The 18958-nt window shown below is 46.9% G+C and overlaps 1 long non-coding RNA gene across 1 annotated transcript in view; it reads left to right on the forward strand.

The window, feature by feature from the left end:
* Positions 1–13018: 13018 nt before the first annotated feature.
* The window catches only part of LOC132419907 (uncharacterized), a 44769-nt gene continuing 38829 nt past the window's right edge, over positions 13019–18958 (forward strand). The window contains exon 1 of the long non-coding RNA XR_009518275.1: positions 13019–13201. This is a non-coding gene — a long non-coding RNA (uncharacterized lncRNA). The remainder of the gene's footprint in view (positions 13202–18958) is intronic.

Genomic DNA, 18958 nt, shown 5'->3' on the forward strand with positions numbered 1-18958 from the left:
CCCTTTTAAAATCGATTTTGTGAGTTGTTTGGGGCATTTTGGTATGTTGTGTGTATTTTTTAGCAAACAAATGTCACAACTAGGAAAAAAGATTTTGGGGATTGGGGGAAGGTGACAACAGAGGTGAGTAGGACCCTCTGTGAGGATGCATGTTTCATGCCGAGGAGTTTGCTGTTTATGCCGTAGTCAGCAGAGTTTGTCAGATTTGGGTTTTACAAGTTTAGCTTGTAAAAGAAGGCTGTACCGCATTTGGGAGGATGCCCTCTCCCAGAAGGGAGAGTGGGGCCACATCTCTAATGAGGAGGGAATTGTACTAGTCAAGCATGGGGTCGAGGGTATCCGAACTGAAGTTGCAGGAATACAGACAAAGGAAGGAATTTCAGGTGATTTCGCGTATGGTTGGCGGAAGAGGCGGAAGATGGCACCCAGATTTCTAGTTTGGGGGGAACCGGGTGAGTAGTGAGGCTACTAGTTGAAACAGGAACTTACTAGCAAGCAAACAGGTTTGGGGGTTAGTTCAGCTTTGGAAATGTTAAATTTCAGGCACCCGCCAGATGCTCTAGGCAGAAGGCAATTGGTAAAACTAGGTCTGGCCCTTGGAGTAGGGGTGGACTCTGAGTCTGAGATGCAAATGTGGGCACCATCAGCATATAAATGGAGTTTGAAGCCCCGGAAAGGGGTGAAATTAACCAGGAGTGAGAGCAGAGGAAGAAAAAGAAAGAGACCTTGGACAGAGCCCTGCGGAGTTTCAAAACTGAATGTCTGGGCCAGCAAGAGGCTGATCCCCGCTTTGTATGGGAGGCGAGCGTCCTCAGAACCCACTCCTTCCTCCCCCAGGCCCTGGGGTTGGAGCTCTCCGGCAGCTCCAGGACAGCTTGAGTCAGATTCTCCCGAGCGGAGTTTGTAGACTCTGGTCTAAGCCACGATGCCTTGAGCAGCCTGGAGCCAGGCTACAGTGTTGGGGACAGATACTCCACCAGCGCTCTCATCCTTCCCTTCCTTTGCCCTAAACACAAGCCTCTCTCTCTGTGCTTCCCCCCATCAGCTTTTTTTCTTTCTGTGAGTCTTCCCCAGGCGGCTCATCAGAGCCCCATCCTGTTGTGAACCATCTCCCCTGAGTTCTCAGGTCCTACTGGCTCCAACTGAAAGATGGTTCTCCTGGGTTGCATTACCTGGTGGAAGCTTGTTGAAAATACGCATTTACCAGCCCCACTCCAAAGATTATATTGATCAGGTGTCATGGGTGGGATTGTGACAAAGATGATGTGCTTGGCCAAACTTCAGTCTGGCTCCTGAATCTTCTCCTAGACCCATCTGGGCACTTCCTTGTAAAATCCAGTTTTAGCAAATCTGATCACCCTCAGTATCTGATCAGGGTCCTCAGCCTCCACCATCCCCCAGGTAAACATCTGATGACCCTGGCCTGCCTGCAGCAAGTGCTTCTAGAGCCGTGCTGTCCAATAAATACGGTAACACTCCGTGGTGCGTTTTGAGTGCCTGGAATGTCCCGGCTGAGATGTGCTCTCTGTAAAAAATGCACTGGATTTTGAATACTTAAAATGAAAAAAGAATGTAAAATATCTTTGTGATTTTTCTATTGATTCATCTTGCAATAGAATATTTTGGATATGTTGCGTTACATAAAATATATCATTTAATCTCTTTACTTTTTTTTTTAATATGGCCACCTGACCATTTAAAATGACATAGGTTGCTCACAGCCTATTTCTACTGGACAGCTCGGCTCTCTATGATGCCCCAGTCCCCAGAGCCACAGACACAGGCATTCAAGTACTTACATGAGTGTTCCACAGACGCTTCAAATCGAGCATGTTCCAGACCAAAGCAATTCTTTCCTTCCAACCCTGCCCCCTCTCGCCCGCCCATCAGCTCCCCCTCTATTTGCCATCTTGGTGGATGGACCGGTATCTGCTGCACTGCACATGCTAGAACCCTGGTAGTCATCCCCAGCTCCTCCCTTTCCATTTCCAGTCTTCACTGTTACCTGTCAGTTCTACCGCCTTGATATTGTTCACATCCAAACCCTCCACTCCCCTCCCACAGTCCCTGTCTCTGTTCATGTCTCATCTCTCCCCTCAACTATTGTGGAAGTCTCCTAATTTACGGGCTTTCTGCTGTGATTTTCACCGGTCTCTGTTCAGTCCAAAGTGATTAATGCTACGGGAATGATATTGATCCAAGGCAACCCTGATCATGTTCTTTCTTTCCCTGCTCAAAACCTTTAGGCGGTTTCAATGCCTCTGGCTCCATTTCTCAAAGTATGGTACTCACTCATGGGTGTACGTGATTTTAGGGTGTACAGGGAAGAACATTTTATAGTTACATACACATCTTAACACACACTGGAAAGATATAACTAACATATAAAACCTGTGATTCTGTGGGCATTATTCTTTAGGACAAAAAGTGAGTCAACTTAAAGTTGTTTTTTTTTAGAATATTTGCTTTGTTTAATTAACTAATTTATTTTAAAGGATAATTCCCAAGGTTTATTTATTTATTTGGGCTGCACCCGGTCTTAGTTGCGGCACGCAGGATCTTTTTTAAGTTGAGGCATGTGGACTCTTATTACTTGCGGCATGCATGCGGGATCTAGTTCCCCAAGCAGGGATCCAACTGGGCCCCCTGCATTGGGAGCATGGAGTCTTTCCCACTGGACCACCAGGGAAGTCCCTAAAGAACGTTTTAAAGAAAAAATAGCACAGTCTAAAGTAATGGCATTGGCCAAGTAAATGCATTTCAGATACATTTCAGACTCAATTTGGTTTAAAAACAAAAAACTTCACGATCCAGCTTCTACTTTTCCTCTCTCATATGATCTCTAGAAGGTACCCTCTTCCTGTACTTCAGCCATGCAACCATGCTGGATGCTTACAGATCTCCAGGCTCACCTTCTCTTTCTACATTTAGCCTCTCGGCAGGCACTAGTCCTTTGCTTGTACCACCTTTTCTCCCCTTCTGGCAAATAAGAACTAACCCTATAAAATTCCCCTCCAAGAGTCTTCTCTCTGAAGAGTTGTCTGGCTGCTCCAGGGAGAGCTCCATCTCTGGTAGACAGCAGAGTGGTCCCCAGAGATACTCACATCCTAATCACCTGTGACTGTGTTACCTTACCTGGCAAAACAGACTTTGCAGATGTGGTTAAGGATTTTTTTTTTTTTTTTTTTTTGGCCGTGCCACACAGCATGCGGGACCTTACTTCCCTGACCAAGGATCGAACACATGACCCCTGCAGTGGAAGCGCAGAGTCTTAACCACTGGACCACCAGGCAAGTCCCATTAAGGATTTGTTTTGTTTTGTTTTGTTTTTTACAGTATGCGGGCCTCTCACTGTTGTGGCCTCTCCCGTTGCGGAGCGTACGCTCAGCGGCCATGGCTCACGGGGCCCAGCCGCCCTGCGGCATGTGGGATCTTCCCAGACCGGGGCACGAACCCGCGTCCCCTGCATCGGCAGGCGGACTCTCAACCACTGCGCCACCAGGGAAGCCCAAGGATTTTTTTTTTTTTTTTTTTTTTCTTTTTTTTTTGCGGTACGCGGGCCTCTAACCGCCACGGCCTCTCCCGCCGAGGAGCACAGGCTCCGGACGCGCAGGCTCAGCGGCCATGGCTCACGGGCCCAGCCGCTCCGCGGCATGTGGGATCTTCCCGGACCGGGGCATGAACCCGCGTCCCCCGCATCGGCAGGGGGACTCTCAACCACTGCGCCACCAGGGAAGCCCCCAAGGATTTTTTTTTTTTGATGAGATTTTCCTGGGTTATCTGGATGGACCAATGTAACACCAGGATCCTTATACGGGAAAAAAGGGAGGCAAGAGAGCCTGAAGAGTTGTGACAAAGGAAGCAGAGGTCGCAGTGATATGGGGCCACAAACCAAGCAACGTGCGCAGCTTCCAGAAGCTGGAAAAGGCAAGGAAATGGATTCTCCCCTGAGCGCCCTGAGGGAACCAGCTGCGCCTTCCTACTTTGGTCCTTATCGTAGAACTCATCCCCCTGATTTGCAATGATTCCATGTACCTAATCTCTCCTCCACACCTCCCCCCACCCCCCCCCCGCTCCCCCCTCCCACTAAAAGCCACGAGCTCCTGGGGAGACTGAATACCTTTGCCCCCCAGTGCCTAGGGCATTCTCTGGCCTGTGGTAGGAGTGACAGGAGAGAGTTACTCTTGAATTGGGGGACGAAAATTCTAAGAAGGTAGGAGGAGTCAACATTGTCACGTGCTACAGAAAATCGACATAAGGGCCAAAAATAAATCATTGGATTTAGTGGCCTTGGGGTACTTGAGTGCAGGTGGAAGACGGGGTGTAGGGGGCCGAGGAGTGAGTGTGGGTCGGCAAGTGCAGATAATGAGTATAGACTCTTTTAAGAGTCTTTGAAGAGTCTATACTGTGCCTCTTTTAAGAAGCGTGCTGTAGAAGGGGCAGAAGAAGAGAGACATTTACTTGAGGGGGAGAAGGGGGTTGTTTTTTAGAACCTGAGAAGCTTTGAACAGGTGCGTAAAGCAAAGCAAAGGAGACTAAAGATGTAGGAATGAGGAAGGGTAGCTGGTAGAACAAGGTCCTGGAAGGAGGGGAGAGGCGAGGCATTCTGGCAGCTGGATGGAGACAGGAGAGGAAGCAGGTACGGATGCTCCGGTAGCTAAGTTTAGTGGGTGGATTGTACAGTGTTTGTTCTGCTTTCCTCATGGGCTGTCAGTTCCACGCAGGCAAGGACCATGGCTGTGGGTTCAACACAGTGACAACAGTTAACACTTCAAATCGCTTGCTGTGTGCACGCCAGGCAGGCTTCTGAGAGCGCGGCATAGACAAATTCACTTAATCCTCATAACAACCGGATGAAGTAGGTACCATTATTATCCATTTACAGGTGAGGAAATAGAGGCACAGAGACGGTGAGTAACTTGTCCAAAGTCACAGTGGCAGAAAGTGGAGGGCTTGGATTTGAACCGGGGCCATCTGTCTCCCAAGTCCACACTCAAAGATGCAGGCACTCACTAAGTAGTTGTCAAGTGACTGAGAACGCACTTGACATGCTCCGCCCGCAAATCGCAGGATGGTTTACCCTCCTGCAGCTACCTTCCCCCTCCCCCAAGTGGGGTGTTGTCCAACTGCACTGTCCTCTCACACAAATGAGGGCTGACCAGAAGGGTCACAGTCTGCTGGACCAGGGTTGAGGTCACACAGATGCCTGAGATACTGTCCCTGACGCTCCACCTCGAGGCAGGGACTCCAAATGTTCGGTTCCATTAGGATGACACCTTCTGGACACCTTGCTCTCCCCTCTCCCTCTTTCTCAGCCCAGGCCAGACTAGGATCCACTAGGCCATCCCTTGCTCCCCAGCAGGGTACAGGAGTGTTCCTTCCGCACCGCCCATCACCCCCTGCAGGCCTGGCTTTGCAGCCCTAGAACTGTCTGCTAGCAGGGCTTAAGGCCTGGGGGCGAGTGTCAGAACCCCGACGGAAGGTAGGTTTCTGTGGGGGGCGAAGGGGGGCAGAAATTCAGATCCAGAAGCAGGAGTCCCGGAGGTAATAAATTCAGAGGCTGGAAAGGGAAGATGGGGCCTTGGCAGCTCTCATGGGAAAGCAAAGTAGCGCCTGTGCCTGGAACCACTCACTGTCGACCCCCTCACAGGCAGCATCGTCCTGGTGGGCAGGTTCTAGAACGGAACAAGATCCCTAAGGCAGATTTTAGCTGCATCCGGATCTTTTGGGGGCATTCTCTGTTTTCCCCTAGGCCTCTATCTAGGCTTATTCTTTTTTTTTTTTTGCACGCGAGCTTGTGGGCTTTCTCTAGTTGTGGTGAGCGGGAGCTACTCTTTGTTGCGGTGCGCGAGCTTCTCATTGCAGTGGCTTCTTTTGTTGCAGAGCATGGGCTCTAAGCGCGCGGGCTTCAGTAGTTGTGTCACACAGGCTCAGTAGTTGTGGCGCACGGGCTCTAGGGCGCAGGCTCAGTAGTTGTGGCGCACGGGCTTAGTTGCTCCGTGGCATGTGGGATCTTCCCGGACCAGGGCTCGAACCTGGGACCCCTGAATTGGCAGGTGGGTTCTTAACCCGTGTCCTACCAAGGAAGTCCCTAGTAACTACACATCTTTCTAGATCAATCTAACTCTCTCAAGGGCTAAGGCTGAAGATCCCTGTCTATATAAGAGAAACTGGCTCTTTTTTCACACTATGAAATTTTCCAGTGATCCAAATCCCAGTAAAAATGGTAACAGCTTACAGGCCAATCAGTTTTTTTTTTCTTGAGTGACATAAACATGCTTTCTCCCTGTTTTTAAATGTCATTTCTCTCATTTCACCATTCTTTTTTTTTTTAACATTTATTTGGCTGTGAAGGATCTTTGTTGCTGCATGCAGGATCTCTTTTTTTTTTTTTTAGTTGTGGCACATGGGATCTTTATTACCTCATGCGCGATCTTTTTTTTTCTTTTTAGTTGCAGCGTGGGATCTTTAGTTGTGGCATGCGGGATCTAGTTCCCTGACCAGGGATCAAACCCAGCCCCCTGCATTGGGAGCGTGGAGCTCTAGCCACTGGACACCAAGGAAGTCCCTCATTCCATCCTTCTTGCCTGAAAAGTCAGGTGAACAATAAGCCTTATCTTTGAGCAGCTATTAGTTTGCAGGCGCTGTGCTCAGTGTTGGGACTCTGTGAACAGGTCAAGATCCCAATCAATGAAAGAGAATTGCTGTAATACCAAGTGCTAAGTCAAGGTCTCAGCGATTTCTTTTTTCTTTTTTCTTTTTTCTTTTTTGGAGAGGAAGGGCAGGGGGAGATCTATGAACCTTCTGAAATTACGTGCAAAATTGTACCTACTTGTGCATTTCTGGGAAGAGAGTTCCTAGCTTTTATCAGCTCCCCGGAGGGGTCTGTGACCCCCCCCCAAACTGAGTAATATGGTGGCAAGTGCTGGGGGAGAACAGAATCTGAATTGAGAGGAGCAATTGGAAATATAGGGAGTGCATTATTATTCCATTAGTTCATTAATGCTACAGTCATTACAATAATCATTTATTTTCTTCAGTGGTCTTTTACAATCTTTGGTAAAAACCATAGCTTTTTTGGCAAGAAACAAAGGTCACAAGAAATTAGAGTCATGGTGTTTGAAGTGAATCGGTTATTTCAAAAGGAAGGAAGCTCGTTGGAGTAGACCCCATAGTTAAGAAGTCCCCTGCAGGCCCCCTGGAGGGTCTCCCCTCTCCCCACCAAGCCTGGGGCTCCCCCTGAGACCCACTTCCTGCAGCACCCCGCATGCATGGCTCTGAGTGTGATCGGCCGAGGAGGGTACTCTCCACTGAAATACAATTAACAATATGATGCTCTCCGAAATTCTGGCTCTGCACCACCCAAAATTTAGCCACATTCCACAAGATCCCACTATGCTGTGGTGTTGTCCCTGGTGAATCCCATTTTTCTTAAGCACAAAAGTGATTAATTTGGTGCTATAAAGTGAAGATTTCATTGTTTGCACCCCGAGAGTAGCAAAGGCTACAAAATTAATTAAGTTTTCCCTTTGTCTCTGATACATGAGAGATAATACGGAGGGAAGTAAAACCAGTTTATTTTCTTCAACTGCATTTTCACATTCCCTCTCTCTTCCTGTCTCCACTGATTAAAATGAGTGAGGTTTTGCACATAATTTCCAAAAATGCATAGATTACTGCCCCCCCCGCCCCGCTCCCCCTAAATCCTGAGACCTTGAGAGCCATCCACGCCTGATTCATTTTCCAGTTTTTCCCTCCACCATTCCATTCCCTCTTCCATTAAGGAAAGCTGCTCTTGCCTTCTAGCCAGAGATCCTATCCCAGCCATTTCCAGCTTCCTGCCCTTCAGGGCTTGGTTCTGCAATATAATAAATGAAGGGTCTTGGTTACTTGGTTCGGGTGCATTTCTTCCCGCTTTTCTGAATTACATGTAATTGGCTCTCCCCTGTCCCCTAGTGTCTAAGTCATATTGTAATGAACGATGAGTGTCAGAAGCCCAATTCTCCCTAGTATTTGGTGGGGGAGGAGAAAAGAGAGGAAGAATGAGGAAGGGGAGAAGCAGAGAACACAGGTAGAGATGACATGTCTGTGCAGATATAAGATTCAGGCTTCCTGTCTATTTCCTGCTCTCACAATTGGTTAAACAAAAATTGGCTCCAGAACCAAGCCCTAAGTGGACCAGAGTTCACTGTTCTGCCAGCAGAGGAGCAGCTATTTATTCACATTCTTTGTTCCCCATACTTAATCCGTGGCTGACTTCGCCCTTTGCTCCCAAATACACCATCTCCCTTAATTATCTCCTCTGCTGTGAGGCTGCTTGGGAAGAGAATCACAGATGGAGTCCATCCCACCCGAGGGTTCCTGTCCTTGTCTGGCACTCGCTCTGTGTTGCAACGTGTGAGGCTTGCGTTGGACACGGCTCAGAGGTGGACCCGGCCTCGGGGCCTCCAGACACGAAACTAGACATACAGGATACAAGTGAGGAATAATAAATAAATAACGGCAGAGGCAGAAATCGGTTTTAGTTTAAGTTTCTCAGGGCGCCCACATCTGGAATGCAGGGACCATGTCTGGTTTTGGATGTGGTTCAGGTTTGGCCCTCCTTGGCTTGAATTTCTCTGAGCTGAGCCAGTCTACCTGGCTGCGGTGGTACTGTTTTCTTCAAAGAGAGTGAGCAGACATGTTTCCATTTCCATGCTTGGTGACCGGGTCCAAACAACACGTGGGTGGTTGTACTGGATGAGCCTTAAGATCCTTTTCTACCTGGAGGTTCTGTGATTCATTTAAAATGGGGGTGCACCCCTGACAGTCTGTTGGTGGTGATTTCCTCTGCTGGGTCTGGCTTCCTGTTGATTCTACTTTACCGAATATTGCCAAATCCATTCATTATTTTCCTCCACCGGTTCTTCCTAAGTTCATATTTCAGTTGCCTGAATGACTTGCAATGGCCTCTGCTATGGACTGAATGTTTGTATCCCCCTAAAATTCATATGGTGCAGCCCTAATCCTCAATGTGATGGTATTGGGAGATGGGGACTTTGGGAGGTAATTAGGTTTAGATTCGGTCATGTGTGTGGGGCCCCTATGATGGGATTAGTCCCCTTATAAGAAGAGAAAGAGACCAGAGCCTTCCCCCTCTGTGATGTGAAGATACAGCAAGAAGGTGGCCATCTACAAGTAGGAAGAGGGTTCTCCCCAGATGCTGAATCTGCCAGTACTGTGATCTTGGACTTCCCAGCATCCAGAACTGAGAGAAATAGATATTTGTAGTTTAAGCCACCCAGTCTATTGTATTTTGTTATAGTGTCCCAAACTAAGACAGTCCCCAAACTGATGTCTCTGCTTCCACACTGTGGTCCCAACCCTCATACACATTAAAATGCATGTTAAAATGCATAGATTTAATAAATTAATGCTTTCCCACACATACTCACACACAAAAAAATCAACACTTATCAAAGAAATTATAAGAGTTTCTCTTTATGTCCTCAGAACAAGAAGGTGCTCTTAAATAAGTTGCTAAAAGCATCAAGTAAAAAGAAAAAAAAAATGATAAATTTGGCTATATTGAAATTAAAACTTATGTGGAATAAAAAAGATACTTACACCAAGAGGCAAGCCACAGACTGGGAGTAGATATTTGTAACTCATAATAACAAAGGAACACTTTCTAAAGTATGTAAAGAACTCCTATGAATCAACAAGAAAAAACAAACCAATAGAAAAAGTGGTAAAGGTATGAACAGGGAATTCAGAAAAGGGGACATTTGTGTTGCTAATAAATACGTGAAAAGATGTTCAACCTAACCAGAAATCAGGCGAATGCCAATGAAGGGCTTCCCTGGTGGTCCAGTGGTTAAGAATCCGCCTTCCAATTCAAGGGACATGGGTTCAATCCCTGTGGGGAACTAAGATCCCACATGCTATGGGGCAACTAAGCCCACGCACCACAACTACTGAGCTCAGGCACCTCGACTAGAGAGAGCCCACGTGCCGCAAACTACAGGGCCCACGCTCCCTGGAACCCGTGCGCCACAACTAGAGAGAAAACACCTGTGCGCCACAACTAGAGAGAAGCCCAGGCTCTGCAACGAAGAGACTGCGCGCCGCAACGAAAAATCCTGAGCGCCAAAACTAAGACACGACGCAGCCAAAAAAATAAAATACATAAATATTTTTAAAAAACTGCGTGCGTAGCTTGGTTTCACTTAAAAAAAGAAGGAATGCAAATGAAAATGTGACCCCATTTTATATCCACCAGATTGGCAAAAATTAAAAGTCCAGTGAGACTAAACGTTGTCAGGAATGTGGGGAAATTGGGGTTGTCTTATGCTAATGGCAGGAATAGAAATTAGTAAAGCCATTTTGGGGATGGATTGAATGCTCTCTAGTAAAGATGGATATATCCTCTGATTCTTATTAATTCCTCTCCCAGGGGGATGTATGTACAAAGAAAGAGTCATATATCAGGATATTTGTAATAGCTGCAAGTTGGAAATAATTTAAATTTCCATCAAAAAGGAGGTGGGGTAATAAAGGTTGCACAGTCCTATACTGGAACGCTATTATAGCAGTTACAATGATAGAACAAGTCAATGTATCCAGTTGAAGGACCGTGAAAACATGATGTTAAGGGAATTAGTGTTTGATGGGTATGGAGTTTTAATTCAGGAAGAGGAAAAAGTTCCAGAGATGGGTGGGCTGGTGATATTTGCCCAACAAAATGAATGTAGTTAATGCCATTGAACTGTATACTTAAAATGGTAAATTTTAAGTTATATCTATTTTACCACAATTTAAGGGGAAAAAAAACCCCATAATGAACAGAATTAGGCGCACCATGAAATGCATTGTATGATGTGCTCATGACATTTAAAAATATTAAAGAATCATAACTAACTAAATAAAGCATTAAACATATTGAATATGTATATATATGATCCGTTCATAAAGATGTGAAGGAATCACGGAATGCAAGATAGGCTTACCTGCTGGGAGGGAGAGGAGGAAAGTCTGAGGTCGTAGCTGTGGTAGAACTCTATCTGTGACATTTTATTAAAAACAAAAAATCTAAGAAAACTCATTAAATGTTAAAACAAAATAGGTGTTACACCCGTCTCGACATTGTTCCGTCTGAAGACGGGGGCGGTCTCTCCGTCTGTGATCGGGCTTTTATGTGTCACGTGCTCTCTGGCCTTGCATCTGTTCAGGACCAGCTCTTAGCCTTATATTTCTGGAGGTCCTTTTATGTCTCAGGCACATTGCTAGGCGCTGGGAACTCCATGATGAACAGCACAGGCATGGGTGCTACTCTTAGCATTTTCCTCCCAGGAATGTTCTTGCACAACGGTTTTCAGAGAGAGGCCCCTGGATTAGCAGTATCAGCCTCGCCTCGGAACTTACTGGAAATGCAACTTTGGGGGCACCACCCCAGACCTGTTAACTCAGGTGCTATGGGGGTGGGGCCCCATATGGGGTGCTTTCACGAGCCCTCCAGGCGATGCTGGTGCACGCTCAAATTTGGAAATCATTGCTCTTATATAAAGAAGAGAATGCTATCTCCTTTGTACACCCCATCTGAGGTGGAGGTAGGCAGGGGGTGTCCCAAAGTGTTCCAGAGGTGAACGGTTGCATACACCACCCCGGTTCTGGTGCCCGCTTTCATCACGGTTGCATACACCACCCCGGTTCTGGTGCCCGCTGCCCTGGGGCGCTTGGGACTCCCTCCCCTGTCCCCTCCCCACGCTCAGCCTTGGGGCTTGCCTGGTTTCCTAGTCAGACTCAGCCTCCACGGACCCTCCCTCGAAGCTGCTCACACCAGGTCCTCTGTCTACGTACGTCCAAACTCCTGGGGCCGACCGAGTTCAAGTCATTTTCCCAGAAGTACTACAGCGCCCAAGGGCAAGTTGGACACAGTTGGATACCTGGGTACCGGAGTGTCTGTGCTCCACGGGCCCACGGACACTCCATCCCAGCTCCTGCCTGGTCAAGATATCCGACTCCTCTCCTTAGTTTCACATTTAAGACCCTCAGTGACTTGACCCCATGTGCCTTTCTCTCTCTCCCTCCTGAAAGAAGACTCTGGAAAAAACAGCACTTTTCCTTTCTCATAGAAGATATTCACACTTTCCTGTCTCAGAGGCTTGTATTTTCTTTTATTTTGTTTGGATTTCTTCTGTCTGGAGTAGACTCTTTTCATATATGACAACTCCACTCTCCCCACTTCAACCCCCATACGTACTTACCATTTCAGAGCAGGCTCAAATGCCATTTCCTCCCTCTCTAGCTGAAGGCGATTGCTTCTTCCTTTGTGCTCTCCTAGTCCAAGGCTTTATCGGCTTCTGTAACCTGCCATTTCTCTCTCCCATTTCATTTTGTATTACAGTGTTTTATGTATTTGTCTTATTAAATCATGAACTTAACTTATTGTCTTATTCAGACATCTGAGTCGAGACGATTCCTTTAAGGATGCTGAGCACACTTTCAAGCTCAGGTGATATCAATAAGGGTATTGTTCCAAAGTGTCTAAGACGTGGTCTTCTGTCCTCAAATTACTGGAGGACTAGAGGGGGAGCCAGATACCTTGTTTATGCAAGGCGACAGAGTTCAGGACAGGGTGATGTGTTTGCCTGGAGGAGAGAGACACTGATTCTGCCTGTGAAGGCGTTGGAAGCGGGATGGGTTGATGGAGAAGTTCTGCCTGGAAGCTGTCAGAGTGAGGAGATCTCATTACAAGAAAGTGTAAGACGATGGGAGGCTGAAACAGGGCAAAGATGTCCTCTCCATTTTCGAGGAGACGAGACAGAAAGGCATAGATGGCAAAGAAGAGGGGTAAGTACAGTTTCACAGAAACCAAGGGAAGAGTATGTTTCTGTAGGAATGGAGTTAGAATCAGCACCAAAAGTTAAGTAGAGAGATGCCTTTGATACAAGGTCATCCTTACTGCCAGACTTTTTCTGCGGTACGCGGGCCTCTCACTGCTGTGCCTTCTCCCGTTGCAGAGCACAGGCTCCGGACGTGCAGGCTCAGCGGCCATGGCTCACGGGCCCAGCCGCTCCGCGGCATGTGGGATCCTCCCGGACCAGGGCACGAACCCGCGTCCCCTGCATCGGCAGGCAGACTCTCAACCACTGCGCCACCAGGGAAGCCCTACTACCAGACTTTGCAGGAACTACAGGAGGGACCTAACCTGAGAACAAAGGTAATTGCCTTGCAGGATCTCCCGTGGAAACTGAAGGCAACTCTTTGAATTTAAGGTTTGGTTTCTATTTGAACTTCCTTATTTGCAGGATTTAGAGTGGTGTTTTTTCAATCTACGGACTGTAGGTATATTTAAGATATACATTTTTCCCTTTAGAAAGAGTCTATAGTAATTAAGTTGAGAAGCGCTGAATTACAATTTTCCTCCCAGTGTGTTTTGCGCAGTCTCAGTCTGGCCGGTAGGAGGCAGCATAACCTCATGCTCTGAGTCAGGATCCTTGTTGCTGGAGGCGGCTCTGGCCCAGGGAAGGAGGCTTCCCTCCGTTCTGTGCTTCCGTTTCCTTCTTTACCTCCTGAAAAAGGTAGGAATTAACTAACAGCCAAACATTTTCAAAACGTTAAATGATCTGGGGGTGCCGGGTAGAAATCACAGCTGAATATAGTCCCAATCCCTCTCTGACTTGGCCCTGAAATCTGAAAAGCTCAAAGCTTGTCACAAGGGAGTCTTGTTCCTATTTCTGCAAACGGAAACTCTGGTATGTAAATTCACAAAAGACAAGGATGTCCAGTGTGTAGATGTAAGTAAACTAAAATAAACATCACAGCAAACTTCCACCTGTAGGTATGAAAAAGTGGAAAAGCAAGGGTTTTTCTGGCCGTTTCCATTTCCATTTTGTTACTTTAATGCTCTAAAATTGTTTAAAACAATTATATTACTTTTGAATATATTAAAGCAGTCATTTGTCTATTGCAAACACTGTATATTACTATCTGAAAGAGCTGAAATATTAGGTCTGATGTATTATATTTGCAAGTCCCTCCACTTCCCAGAGGCAGCAAAGCATAGTGGAGACGCATACCAGCCCCTCCCTCCAGCTGTGTGACCTCAGAGAGGTGGTCCAACCTCTCTGATCTTCCCAGCACCTATGAAATTGGACAGGTCATAATAGTACCAACTGGGTAAGCTTGTTGGTGAACATGAAACAAGAGCCTGGCACATAGTGGACATTCAGTAGATATTTCAGGAAATTATTAGTGGCTGGATATTTGGTCCCTAATCTAGAATATGACGTGAGGCATTGGATTGGGTACCTTCCAGATATCAGGTTCTATGGGATATGGTGAAATGATAAAATGTATTTTCATTTTGGTTTTGTTAAAACCACCCTCACGTTAAACACCTACAGAAAAGTTACTCTGCTGATCTTTTTTTTTTTTTTTTTTTTGTGGTACGCGGGCCTCTCACTGTTATGGCCTCTCCCATTGCGGAGCACAGGCTCCGGACGCGCAGGCTCAGCGGCCATGGCTCATGGGCCCAGCCGCTCCGCGGCATGTGGGATCCTCCCAGACCGGGGCACGAACCCGCGTTCCCTGCATTGGCAGGCGTACTCTCAACCACTGCGCCAGCAGGGAAGCCCTACTCTGCCGCTCTTGACCATGTTAAAGCGGTCAGGATCACGCGCTACATCCTCAAAAGGCCTCAACTGCTTTTTCTGTCCCCATAAATGAATTTCTTTGGGAGGTGCACTTCTGGGCTGAGCACTGCAGCTACTGTCATTCACTAAACAGGATTCCAAGCCACTCATGGGAATTAATGGACATGATTATGTTTGGGGGACCTGCGAAGGAGAATCAGTATGTAACTAGAACAAGAGCCATGTGAAAAATGGTTGTGTGGTCATATGTGTTTGGAAACCCTGCATACTACAGTCTCCTCCTAGAGATTCACCATGGGCTGCCATGGATTAAAAGCTCCAGGCAGCTCTGTCCAATAGAAATGGCATATGAGCCGCAGGTGCAACTTAAAATTTTCTAGCAGCCACGTGAAAAAAGGAAAAAAGGAACAGATGAAATCGATTTTAATAATATATTTTATTGAACCCCATTTACCCAAAATAGTACCATTTCAACCTGTAACCAATATTTTAAAAGAATTTAAATTATCTCAGTCTTTGATAGATGACATGTATTTTAACACCTAGCGCACTTCTCAGTTGGGATTAGTCACGTCTCAGTTGGGATTAGTCACGTCTCAAGTGCTCTGGGACCACACGGAGCTAGCAGTTACGTTATAGTATGACTCAGGCTCAGAGAATCCGTGCTTGGAGGGAACCCCAATAGAACCTGAAAAGGCCCCAAGAAGTTACAGGGAAAATAATGGAAAAGAATAGAAGGCGCATTTAGGTTACCTTAAAAGCCAAGATCTTAGAAGAGAGACTGTCCAGAAAAGGCTTAAATGACAACAACTTAAGTTAGGGTTAAAAACTGACCAATCTCAGCATTTTTCTTAAAACCCCTGGCGGAGATGGGCCGAGGCACCTACGGTCCAGATGAGGAGGTGGTATGGTCTTGTGTTTACTGACCGCTCTGAATTCTCCTTTAATCTTGTGCTCCTCTGCTTCTGGGTGTCTATAGGTGGAGGCTGGACGGTGTTGCGTGATTTTTTAAACATCTTCAAATCACGTACGTTAGCAGCAGCCCCTTCTCAAACTCTTCAGCAAGAGGCAATTTTTGTTCCCCGTCTCATCCCACTTTTGTGCTCCCAACCTTTTCACTGTGTCTGCGAGCTTCACTCCCCATCCTGACTCCCCCGACTTCGTCTCATCTTTGGGCCAGCTCTCTTCCCCCAGACAGAAGAAGCCACAGACTTGAAATATTTGGTCCCCTCCTGACCTGTTGTGAAATACTTCCTCTCACGTGCCTCTTAAAAAAAAAAAACGTTTTATGATCCCGCGTATTCATCCACGTGGTTCTTTATCAGTGCCGCATAATTGTACCATGAACCGCAGCCATAAGTTAAAGACCTTCTCTAAACTCTCAGTGATTGCCCTGGACCGTAGTGTAGGAGGGAAGATGGCAGAAGTTTAATCAGAGACTAGGAGTCTTTCAGGAGAACATCCAGCCTACCTCAGGACTCATCCAAAGGCTGCTTGCTTTTCCCTCCCAAGCTTTTCGCTTGATCCAAGGTCTGTTAACAATTTGAAAGTCAAATCCCCCTCTCGGGTTACGGAATGGGTATCTCCTTTTGTCGTGAAAGGGGGTGTGTAATTATTCCGTCCAGGTTCAGACACCTGATCCCAGCTGGTAGATCCCCCAAGGACACTCCTTCAGCACTAAGCTCCCAAGTTACCTTCTCAAGTGGGCAGTGCCACGAAACCAAAGCGGCCATCCGATTGCCCCTCCTGGAAGGCAGCAAACATCTGCTGGGCTCCAAGGACCGTGTTTTATGTAAACACACCCAGCTCACTCCATCATCTGGAGACGTGTGTGGAGAGACAGGCAGTTGAGCCGGGACCACATGCTTTCGATAATCTTTTGGCAAAGTGAGTGTTTCCCGAAGCCAGGATTTGTCATTATCCTTTCTCTTTCTTAGCTGTGAGAAAAATAGATACATTTTTTGTTGGTTGCACTTTTTGAAAGTCACTTGTCTGTGTTTTGGTGCCCGAAATGACTTCCAAGGCTATGAATGTCGATTTTGGTTACTTTCCCTCCCGTGGTTGAGGTTGCTTTCCTTCTACAGCGGGAGAGGAAAGATGGGCAGGAAAGATGACCTAAAATGACCAAGACAGATTGTAGTTTAGGGCAGAGGGCCCATTCCCCTGTCTGGGCCTGTCTACACCTCCAGCCTGGGCGCCTGCAACTTCCTGCTGCTTCACCCTCATCCTCCCAGCTAACGTTTGCTCTCAGGAGCTGATGAAGGTGATTTATACCTTAGCTTCAGGGTTTTTTTTGTTGTTGTTGCTGTTATCATACATATATCATAAAATCCACTCCTTTTAAGTGTTTTGTTAGTATATTCCAACAGTGTGCGACTATTACCGCTAATTCCAGAACATTTCCATCATCCCTAAAAGAAACTCTGTGTTGAACAGTCATTCCCCTCAGCCCCAGCGCTAAGCTACATTCTGTCTCTAGAGATAGGCCTCTTCTGGACATTTCCTATAAAAGGAATCCTACAGTATGCGAGTTTTGTGTCTGGCTTCTTTCACTTAGAAGAACGTTTTCAAGGTTCGTCTATGGTGCAGCATGAATCAGTACTTCATTCCTTTTTATGGCTGAAGAATATTCTGTGTTCCTCCCTTGGTTTATCCACTCATCCGTTGATGGACATTTGTGTTGTTTCCACCTTGCGGCTAATATGAATAATACTGTCGTGAACATTCCTGTACAGGTTTTTGTGTGGATATAAATGTTTTCATTATATCCTTTGGATATATCCTTTGGAGTGGAATTGCTGGGTCGTGTGGGAACTATGGTTAACTTTTTGAGGGACTGCCAACTGTTCTCCAAGTTGGCTGCGCCGTTTCACACTCCACCAGCAATATCCGAGGGAGCCACTTGTCCACATCTGCAGCAATGCTGGTCACCGTCTGCCTTTATGCTCGTGGTCATAAGTGTGGATGTGAAGTCCTATCTCACTGTGGTTTTTTTTTTTTTTTTTTCCCGTACACGGGCCTCTCACTGTTGTGGCCTCTCCCGTTGCGGAGCACAGGCTCCAGACGCGCAGGCTCAGCGGCCATGGCTCACGGGCCCAGCCGCTCCGCGGCATGTGGGATCTTCCCGGACCGGGGCACGAACCCGCGTCCCCTGCATCGGCAGGTGGACTCTCAACCACTGCGCCACCAGGGAAGCCCCCTAGCATAGTATTTTGAGGTTCATCCGTTTGCAGGTTGCCTCAGTACTTCATTCCTTTTCATAGCTGAATAATATTCTGTTGTGTTGCCCTCCTAATTTTTTAAAACAAAGTTCAGCTTAATTACCTATATCCATAAACGAGTAGACCAGCAGTCTCTCCCAGCCCTTCCCAGGGTTATGTGACCACAGCCTGACGGGCGGAATATTACACTAACAGGATTGGACCTCTTCATCACTGTGGTCAAAGCTGACTCTACTTAATCAGATAATGTAAGCTGTTCCAATTTAATTCCACTCAAATAACATCATGAAATTTGGGCACTAGGAAGGATTAGTGGCAGAAGAAAATAAATATGAGTGAAGCTTCTGAACAGACTTGATTCCGGCTGGAGGCATGTCCCACCCCGCTGGTCCGCCAACCTGTCACCATCATCAAACTCACAGCCTGCATGCTCTTCCAGTGGGGAAAACACTCCCTGCCCTAGAGCTATTCGGACTCTGAAAAGCTGTGATTCTGTAGGTCCTTACGTTGTTTCTGCCCCAAAGGACTCACATTTCTTGATATTGGAATGTTTAGGGAGAAGAATTGGGAAGAATCAGGGGGACCATGAGCTCAGGAGCACCCCCGGAGGCAATGAGGACAGGGTTTGAATTCCGTGGAACTCTCGCGGCTAAAGCAGGAGATGGTCACAAGAGCAAGCTTGTGGATGAACCACAGGGCACAGAGATCTGGGGCACGGGATGTGGGTTCTAACTATGGCTGCAAACGTTGAGCTTCCTTTCGGTCTCTCCTTGCTTCAGTGTCTTTCATTCTTCTGCTCGGGGATAGTGGGAGAAATCAGGGGGAAGAAACCAAGGGGTCCCCACTATGAAAGTTAAGGAGCAGAATATACTTTGTTTTTCCAACAGTTTCAGTGGCGGCTACATGAATGAGCTGGAGAGGGAAGAACAGTGAGATTACAGCACTGCACAAGGTAACTGAATCGAGTCATTTGGAGATTGGATCAGAGAAGGAAAAGCATTCATCTCTCAAAGCTGCAGTGTATTCAACTGAAAAATGGGAATGCTAATCGGAAAGCACTGCTCTCTGTAAGGCGCCAGCAGAAAACGTCAGCACGGCTGC

The sequence above is a fragment of the Delphinus delphis genome, chromosome 2, assembly GCF_949987515.2.
Source record: "Delphinus delphis chromosome 2, mDelDel1.2, whole genome shotgun sequence".
NCBI classification, from domain to species: domain Eukaryota; kingdom Metazoa; phylum Chordata; class Mammalia; order Artiodactyla; family Delphinidae; genus Delphinus; species Delphinus delphis.